The following is an 11,007-nucleotide window of genomic DNA, read 5'->3' as shown; positions in this document are numbered from 1 at the left end:
GTTGGTTTTTCACATGCTCATTTGTAATATCGTACTTTTTTCGTTGTTTATAATTTATATTTCAAAATGTAAGTGTATAGGTTGATAACTTTGTCTTTTCAAATTAGTTGTGTAACTTTTAATTAGGTTGAACTTAATAACCCCGACGGAAGTTTGAAATTCATTTTTTAACCCAAACGTTACATTTATTGCAAAAAATTAGGTAAAATATGTTGGACCCAATATAATTCATTTTTTGTTGCAAAGCATAAAAAGTCAAACCTCACATATTCTACGAACTTTCACTTCCTACAAAATGAATTTGCCTTCCCGTTTTCCCTTAGATAAGTGAAATTTTGCTTTTATCCTGTTAAAATAGTAATTATTTAGAATAATCTAGTATACATAATTGTCTTAGATAATCTAGATTTATAGTGGGCTTGTTTGGTAAATGGCTTTTCATTGGCTTCTTTATTGGCTTTTTCATTTGGTCAAACATCCAAATTTATATTTGGTAATTGGCTTTTTCAGCCAACTGAAAAGCTGGCTTTTAAGCCAAAATGAAAAAGCTACTTAAAGTAGGTTTTGGTTTTAAACTTTTGGCTACCTAAGTTACTAAAATGTATAAATCTTGTAGTGTTATGAAATATTGTGGATGCCTATTATACAAGTAGTAAAATCTAAAACTAACTATTCTACAATAGGATATAAATCAGTATGTATGATATAGAGTCAATAATGGAGCAAAAAATCAGTATACAGGCTATAAATACATGCTATGTGTATGTATGATATAGAGTGGAGTCAATAATATTCACTAAAGTTTTGGAAAAGCTAAAAGCATAATAGCATTATCATTATTGATTAGAAAATTTGTATATATATATATATGACCGGGTTATAATGAGAACCTATTCTACAATAGGAACAAATCTGGACCGTCAGATGTAGGAGAAGAGGCGCGCGATCTGACGGCCCATATTTGTTCAGACAAATTAAATGCAAAATTCAATTCAGGAGCCTTTTCTCTCTCTCCTCTCTCTCTCTCTCTCTCTTTCCGCAATTTTCTCTCTCTTTCCTCGATTTTCTCTCTTACTCTCCATTTTCAACTGCAGAAACCTTCGAAAACCGCCATAACCGTCAAATCAACTACTCAATTTTGCTATAAAATAACAATTTCATGCTCTACTGTCTACATTTTTCAATTTCGGAACAAAAATTTTCGAAAATTGGCGAAAATTGACGAATATAAGGTATTTTATCACAACTTCGAAGTTCATACTATTTTGTTTATTTTTGTTGCAATTTTATACTTATATTTGTGTTTTTTGCTTGATTATGTTGGAATTGAAGTAGCAGAACTTGAATCCGAGAAATTCGAAGTTCAATTTTAGTGTTTTCAGTTCGATATCTTCATAATAAGGTATTATCGCAAATTAGTTCATTTTTGTTCAAATTATGATTGATTTACTTATCATTTCTGTGCAAATTTATTGTAATTTAGGTTAATATCGACATGCATGTGAAAATTATTCAAAGTTTTAATTATATTTGTGTTTTTTTTTTGCTTGATTATGTAGGAATTGAAGTAGCAGAACTTGAATCGGAGAAATAATTTTAGGCTATAATCATGGATGAGAAAATTATTCAAAGTTTTACATAAATTAATATTAGGTTTTTCATAAATTAGGTATAAAATTATAATAAAGTGTTTTTGAAATAATATTTGAAAAACTTTAGATCTGCTTATATTTATGAACTTAAGTAATTTTACTTAAGCTCATACTAATTTAGAATAATTTTGGTTAATTTATGAGTAATTTTTGAGTGCATTATTGTTGATATAGTACTTCTGTTCTACTATTTGAGTGTCATAAATTTGCTAAAAGCAAATAAAATATTATTAAAAGTAGATAGAAATTGACTAAAAGTAAATTAAAAGTAGTTGTTTGAGTTTCCATAGTTTTGAGTGCATAATTTTTTAAAAGTAGACAGAAATTTGTTAAAAGTAGATAGAAATTTGTTAAAAGTACACAGAAATTGCCTAAAAGTAAATTTATTAATTGTTATTGAATTACTATGAAATCTATAGCTATTGTAGCTTGTGTATAAATCAATAAATTGATGTGACTTTTTTATAATGGCTTGTGTATAACATATTGTAGACACCCATTTGTGTCTCCCCAAAACCAAACCCAGTGTTGAGTACCTTTTACGTCGAATCATAATCGAATGAAGCGAAAGTGTGGAAGAGTCTAGTGTTGCGGAAAGTTTTAATTCTTTTCTCTTCTCTCTGTTTTCGAAAACTTATTTTAAGAAAACAGCCAATCCAGTTTGGTTGGTCCATGATATGGGTTCAATAATAGTGTAGTTGGATGGGGCTTGCAAAGACCTTTCCAACGATATATTATAAGCCCAATTCCGATGAATATTGAGGAAGTTATGGCCAATTTACTAAACTGGGCCCGGTTTGAGCTTTATGTGCGGCCCAATGATCTAGGGGAGGGCCTAATATGATTTATCATTCCTAATGCAATTAGGAATGGTTTTAGTCTTTTAGATTCTTCTAGAAGGTTCTTTTCATTCCTAATTCAATTAGCATTGATAAATTGACTTTTGTTGACTTTTCAGAGTTTTAATCAAAATCAAATAGCATTTTTGAGGAAATTATATGATTTTATCCTCCAGTACGGTAAACTTATCGGATTTTCGAAAACGCGTTAAATTTAAGCTTGGCGTCTAACCCCAGGCCTTGGCGCCTAGAACCAGGCCTGGCGCCTGACGCTAGCCATTGGCGCCTGGCGCTAGTGTTGGTGTCTGGCGCCAGCTAGCCAGGGTTGGCGCCAGCTCTGTTTTTTGTGCGTCAGACTCTATTTTGTTTAATTTATCTTTTTGGCTGATTTTCTCTATAAATATCGTATTAAAAACTCCGTTTTCATTCACCAATTGTTTTCATTTATCACCAACTCTCATCAAGATTTCCTTGATTATTCTCTCTCTCTCTCTCTCTTTTCTAAACTTTGTTTTCACATACAAAATTCCGCATTCGCAAGATCTAGAAACACCTAGCCATATTCGAAGTTGCCTTCGCTCTAGACTTGAAAGGTTTAATTTATGAGGGTTTGGTCCCAAATCTCTATTTCAATTATTTAATTTAATTGTTTGATTATTATTTTCCTTGAAGTTACTAACGCGTGTATTTTGTTATTAGAAAGAGGTACGAGGCATCAAAATAAGTGTTTAATGGTTTTAATTGATATTAAGATGTAGAAATCATGTTTATATTGTTATTATGATATTCCTAGTATCATGTCTAGGGTAATTTTAATATTAAATATGATTGTTATGATGCTTCCTATGTTCTTCCTAATATTCATGATTTCTAGTATCATATTAGGGCTAAAGATTTGATTTTTATTGCTTAGTGACATGCTAGGGTTTGTTATTAATCTTTTTTAGTATCATGCCTAGGATCTTGCTATTATTATGCTTTAACATAAACATGATTATTGTTATAATTATTATTCATGATTATTATTATTGATTATTTATTATGTTGCTTGATGCTTATTTATTCTTTATTGCTTGATCACCTTTTATTGCATGTTTAAAGGGAATTGGTACTTGTAATCACGCTTAATAAGATAATTAATAATCTTGTTTGGGGTTAATTGTGATTATAATTTCAAGTGATCGCCAATAATAGTTTATTTGTGCATTATATTCAATCAACATAGATAAACAGGTTTAGGGTTAATCCTATTAATTGCATGCTAATCAGAAAGCGCACATGAATACGATCAGAATAAAGTAGAGGCCTATTATTAGGGCAGGTTCAATCTCTTTTAGGTTGGATTTGTACCTTCATCCCCGAACCCTTATTTGGTTCTAGACCTTATGGAGTTGACGATCTCTTGGATCGTTAAGGGGTGTAACCTTCACCTCGTGAACGGTTTACAAGTTCCTAAAAAACTTGTTGGCGACTCTTTTGCTCTATCTTCTTCCCTTTTGGACGCCACCGTACTTTAGTGTATGATCACAGTGGGGTTCAAGCTAGTGGGATTTTAAAGATTGAATTTATTCCCTACACATATCAAAAATGATGATAATCCTTGCTCATTACATTACCCTATACATTATTCTTGGTCATCTCATATTTGTTTTGAATTGTTCACAGATTAAAATGGCCAAAACTACAAAGAAAAAACCTGCAACAAAACCAAATCCAGCAAAGGATATTTCTGCAGCAAAGAAGGCTGCTGCAAGTTAAAAAGTTACTGCAATCAAGAAATCTCCTGCAACCAAGAAATCTCATGCGGCCAAGGTGACTCCTAAAGCCAAGAAAGTTCCTGCAAATACAAAGCAATCTCTAATTAAAGGTATATAATTTAAAGTAAATGGAGACTGTTATAAAGTAAATAGATACACTTATAAAGTAAATCATTTATCTGTATATGTCTGTGTTACAAATTTACAGATGCATACTATTACATAATTGAATATAAAAAGTAAATACTTAGTGTAGTAACGCAAATAAAAAAGCTTATAGAGTAAATATATATGTTTTAAAAGTTTTTTAATATGTCTATGCTTATAAACTGATTGTGTAAACTAAATGTAATAGGTGCTAATTAAGCTTCAAAGGATTTCAAAAAAGCAAATATTGATAAAGAGAAGAATTAAGGAACTAGAAGCATCAAAAGGTTCATAAAAGTTTAAAAAATTAAATTCATATGTTATGTATTATATTGCACCAAGGTATTACACCAAGGTATTACATAAAAGTTTATAAAGTAAATGAAGATTGTTATAAAGTAAGTACAAATTGTTATAAAGTAAATAGAAACTCTTCTAAAGTAAATGAAAGCCGTTTTAAAGTAAATTGTTATGAAATGAACTATTTACTATTATATGTCTATGATGCTCATTGATAACTTTAATAAAGTTAACAAAAATGCTTATAAAGTAAATATAAATGTTTTCAAAGTTGGTTAACATGTTTTAACAAATTATAGGAACAAAGAAAAGGGTAAAATCTGAAGTGAAATATAGCAATTATGAACCAGAAGAAGATCAGAATGAGGATTTTGATGGTTCATCAGAAGAAGACAGAAAAAAGGGAAAAGCTCATTTAAAGAAAAAAAAAATGAAGCTTGACAATTTTGACCTTGATGTACATGAAGTTATTGATGTTAATGATGATGATGATGGTAATCTGGAAATCAAGAAAACACACTGCAGACCCAATGCAGTTGTTGACTTAATCAAGGATTTTAGTGAACAAAAAAAAAAGATGTCATAAGTATTGGTTTTGGAGGACTGCTTGAACTAAAGTTAAGAAGAATTTCAACAAAGATGCTTCCATGGATTTGTCACCATTTCCATGAAAGCAGCTGCATGTTCAAGATTGACATGTTGAAAGAATTTTCAGTGAGTTCCTACGATGTTGAAGATATATTCTTGCTTCCACATGTAATAGAGAACAAGGTGAGTTTTCAATTAAGGAAGCAACCTCTATCAAACTTGCTGATTCAAAAAGAATGGAAGAAGAAGCTAGGAATTCCAGAAGATGATAAGATAATTGTGAATAATTTGGAGAACAAATTAAAGAGTCTAAAGGAAGGAGGGGAGGATTTTAAAAGATTCTTTGTGATGTATGTTTGCAGCACATTCTTTGCCCCTGTTGCAAATAGAGTGATTGATTACAAGATAATCAATTATGTAGACAATGTAAAAGAAATACATAACCTAGATTGGTGTAGTTATGTGATGAATAACCTGTGCAAATCAGTGGGGAGCTTCAAGAACAACAAAAAAAAGGAATCAAGGTCGGGAATCAGTGGATGTATCCTTATTCTTCAACTTGTCTACTTTCATCATCTAGCATTCAGAGGGCAGCCTGAACCTACAACACTGCCATTGATCCAACATTATTCAGATGAGAAAGTCAAAGAAAGAATTGCAAAATAGGCAAAGGCATCTTTTGGTCAAGGAGAACTTCAAAAAGATGACTATCCAGTTTGTAGAAAAAAAAAGAAAGCAAGCATTCTTGGGAGATGTAATTGAGAATGCTTATAGAAATTTTACTGATAGAGAGAGAAGATTGGTGTCATTCAACCTACCAGAAGGTGTGATGACAGATAGTGAAATACATGAAGCTGCAAAATATGTGAGTAATTTTTTTTTTTTAGTTACAATGATTTCTTTTATTTACTTTAAAATGAAATGTAGTTACTTTATCTCATATTTGTTTACTTTTATTATATTGAATTGTTCTGCTTCTAGTAGTAATAATATATAGTAAATGATAAACATAAAGTAAATAATGTTGACTTAAAAGTAAACAAATTAACTTTAAAAGTAAATATTATTTGTGTTAAAAAATAATGTACCAATAAATTTTTGTTATTTATTTTGAAGGAAATCGAAGAAGAACTGCATTTGTTGACTAGAGATTCACAACTCTTTGCAATGATACACGCCGAGCGTATAGCTACCTTAGGAGAAAAGATGAAAAGGCAACAAATGAATGTGTCTACATCTAATTCTCAACAGGTTTCTGAAACACAAAGGCTGATGGAAGATCCTAGAGTACAAAGGGCTATAGATAAATAGTCAGGCTTTATGATGATCTAAGAAATGTATCTAGTGTGATCCTGTCAACATGGGAGGAGCAACAAAAAACTGAAACATATCCTAAAGCTTTTGAAGAAGATGCAGTTGATCCTAAAACTGTCCATTTGGATGTTGATGATGAAGATTTTGAAATAGAGGATCTGGATGATGGAAAAAAAGAGAAGGATGACAAAAAAGAAGAGAATGAAAACAAAAGGCACGAGGAGGAAGAACAGGATGAGGAGGAAGAAGATGAGGAGGGGGAAGAAGACGAGGAGGAGGAGGAGGAAGAAAAGGATAAAAAGAAGGAGCAGGAGGAAGAAGACGAGGAGGAGGAGGAGGAAGAAAAAGAAAAGGAACAAAAAGAAGATGATGACAAAAATGAAAAAGAGGAGTGTATCCTTCATGCTTTTTCTTTGGCATTGATCACAGTGTAAGGGTTAAAAAAACTGTTAAGATCAATCATAATTAAATATGTATGATCTCATAAAGTAATATGTTCTCATTAATACACAGAGATCTCTAGTGTTGTCTCTCAGGTCACAAGATGCTTCCTAGAAAACAGATAAAAAAACAGAGGTGAAGTCTCCTTCAGTACACTCACAAGAATTGAATCAGGCATGGTACGATTGGATGTGCCTATGTGATGCAAAGGAGAAAGTTAAGACAGCTCAGTTGGTACGTCTTATTATTCATGTTTATTAAACTACATTGTATGGAATTATAATTTTGAATTTGTAAGCTAATAACTGTAATTTTAATGACAGATTTTTGTTCCAATCTGTATGAGTAACCACTATAGTTTGATAGTGGTTAATTTTATGAATCAGACCATTCTATACTTGGATAACAGGGAGTATGATGACAGGCACAAGCCTTTCTACAGAATTCTTGGATCTATTGTGGTAAGTTTTTTTTTTTTTTGTTTATAAAAAGTAAATTATTAAAGTAAATAAAAGTACTATTAAAGTAAATGAAAATGTATTAAAAGTATAGATTATAATGACAGTTAAAAAATAAGATAAAATATAAAGTAAAAGATGATCTGATTAAAGTAAATAATATTTTTATTAAAGTAAAAGAACATCTATTAAAAGTACGCATTATATTACCTATAAAAATATAATATAAAATATAAAGTAAATCATATGTTTATTAAAGTAATTTATACTATAAATTTGTTTTACTTATATATTGCTTTACAAATGTTAAAGGTGGAGGAAATGTCAAACTTTCTGAAGAGAATTAATCATGAAAAAGCTGATGAAATTCTTGAATATGAGTTTGATGAAGTTAACTTCAAGTGGAAGACACCAAGATATACTCTTGATTGTGGTGTTTTTGCAATGATCTATATGCTGTGTTTTTCTGGAGAGACTTTTGATTCTGACCTTGATTTAGCAAATAGGAGAAAGGTTTATCGTGAAGAAATATGTGCTACTCTTGCTTTGGCAGACATAAACACCAAAAGAAAACAACTTCAGAGAAAAATTTCAAGGTTCAGGGTAGTTAGAAAACTAGAGAAGGAGAAAGGGGTAGAAGATATGATTTGTGTTTCTGATTTATTGAAGAAACACAAGGAAGTAATGGATAACATAAGTTAGCAATGTTACCAAGTGATTGACTACTTAGCAATCAATGATGGTGAAAACTTTCCAAACAAGAGGTATGTTTTAGACTTCCTAAAAAACAAATAATCATATTGCATTATATATAATATTGTTTGACATAAGTTTAACTTTAACTTTAACTCTACATTACAGCGAAGTAGTAAGCTGGTTTATAGATTCAATTGAAATAGTAAGGCAAGATTGTAACGCTTTGCTCAACGAATGGAAAGTTTCAAGTAATGTGATCACTGCTTGGTCAAACCACCTGAATAACATTGAATGGAAAAAGATAGGTCTGAAAATGACTTGGTTAGATACTTTTTTGGATTTGACTTCATGGTAAGTTTTTCAAATTACCTTTTATAGTTTAGAATTTTGCATTAAATAAATATTAGAAATAATAATTGGATTTTTTTTTTTTTTTGGAAGGATGTTTTAACAATGTGTTTGAAAGCTCATGGAAAAAAGGGAGTAACAAGTCTACAAAAACTATGGATTGATTGGAACACTTCACAATCATTGGACTTGGATGCAGCTCAATGTGTAAGACAGAATTAATATTAAAGCAGAACAATATATGTTTAAAGTAATTAAAAACAGGTTTACAGTAAATATGTTTAAAACAAATCTATATGCAGGTATATATACCTCTGATGTTAGAAGATCATTACTTTCTTGCTGTGATAAACTTCAAAGATGAAACAATTGATCATCTGGACAACACTTTGTACGAGACAAATGAAGAATATGAGCTTGTATAGAGTTTTATCTTAGAAACGGTAAAGAATCAATAGGTTAAAAATTTGTCTTTAAATTCATTTTTAAATATCTTTTATTATACTAATATTCATTGCATTCAGGTGATACAATTACAAAAGTTGTTTAAAAAAAGGAAACATCCACGGGCAAATGATATGCTGACCTACAAGCTGAGAATAATTGAACTTCCATTCCAAAAAGAAAGAGAAGATAATTTCTCAGCAAGCTATCTACTGCTGCATATGAAGGTTTATGGTGGTGAAAATGGCATAGGATTAGGAACAATAACAGAGGTAAGTTACCATACTTATTTTTGAAGTCGTTACACTCTATAACTAATCTATACTTAGAGTATAATTTATGTATAATTTATTTTTTTTACAAGAATTTGCAAGACTGAATCACCATCATATAAGAACAGTACTTGACCTACTTCTTAATGAAAGAGATCAAATGAAACAGAAACTGCTAACAAATGTTGAGGATTGGGAAGAAAAGAAAGAATCAGAACAATTGTAAATGATATCAGTAGACTTGAATATATCATAGATATTATAGTACTTGAACTTGTGTTGTATTAATGCAAAACTTTTGTTAAGTAGTGGTTGAAGATAAGTTACTGGTGCAGCTTCAAGTTCTGCAACTTCTAGTTCTGCTGCTGTAGCTTCTACTTCTGCGGCTGCAGCTTCAAACAGTGCTACTAATGCTACAGTAGCTAATGCTATGTCTCTGTAGTTATATGTGTTTTTTTGTGATGGATGAAAAGAGCTTTTGGGTTAGTGCAGGTTTAGGGAAATGAATTTCAGGGACTATTGTATAGCAATTTGGTAGTTCTAGTATAATATTAGGCCTTATTTTGGTTAGCATCAATTATAAATGTAAAAATTATGTGATGCTATTTGTAATTAAAACTATGGCTTTAGCCACTTAATATAATATTTCCAGTTTGTGTTAAAAAAAAAGAATACATATTATATATCTAAGTTAAATGAATCAAAAGTAGAGTTGGAGATGAGAAAAAGTATTAAAGACAAAAAAATGTTATTCGATTATAAGTAAAAGAAAATAATGTTAAAGTAAATAATACTATATTTAAAGTAAAAGGAAAAAAGTTTTTAAAAAAAACTTTATGAAATAAGGTGTTCAATTTTAAAGTACAAAAAAATTTTGTTAAATTAATAGAAAATGGATATAAAGTAAAGGGAGAAATGGGAAAAAGTATTCAAGTCAAAATCGTTGACTCGACCCGAATGACTTGACGCATGACCCAAAATTGACCCATTGACCCAAAATCATTAACCCGAAAAATGACCCAAAACCCGAAAGTAACCCAACCCAACCCATACCCACCTCGAAAATGGAGTTGACCTAATGTTGACCAAACACCCGAACTCACCTGACCCGAAGTTGACCAACTCGAATTTGACCCAAAGAGTTTGACCCGAAGTGTTTAAGCAACCCGAACATGATCCGAAGTGTTTGACCTGAAGTGTTCTACCAACTCGAATGTGATCATACACCAAACTGGGGATGGGTCAAGTCTCCTACTTCATTTGCCTCACTAACATCTGGCCTATGTTGATCGAATTACAACCGGCCTTACATCTTATTAGATTTGGTACAAGTTTAGGTGAGTTTAATAACCGGTCAAATTACATTCAAGTAAAGTCAATAATTAATGGTTAGAAAATTAACTCATTCTAGAATTTTAGTCAAATTTGGTTCAAGTCAATAATTTTACGGGTTATAATCAAGTTGAAATCACCAAGTCAATAATATATGGGTTACATTTGGGTCGGGTCATTTACACGTCAATTCATGTTCAAAATCGGTATCTAATTTGGTATAAGTTTATGTGAGTTTAATAACCGGTCAAATTACATTCAAGTAAAGTCAATAATTAATGGTTAGAAAATTAACTCATTCTAGAATTTTAGTCAAATTTAGTTCAAGTCAATAATTTTACAGGTTATAATCAAGTTGAAATTACCAAGTCAATAATATATGGGTTACATTTAGGTCAAGTCATTTACACGTCAATTCA

This window comes from Chenopodium album, chromosome 5 (assembly GCF_948465745.1).
Source record: "Chenopodium album chromosome 5, dcCheAlbu1.1, whole genome shotgun sequence".
Taxonomy (NCBI): Eukaryota; Viridiplantae; Streptophyta; class Magnoliopsida; order Caryophyllales; family Amaranthaceae; genus Chenopodium; species Chenopodium album.
Note: the sequence above shows the minus strand (reverse complement) of the source record.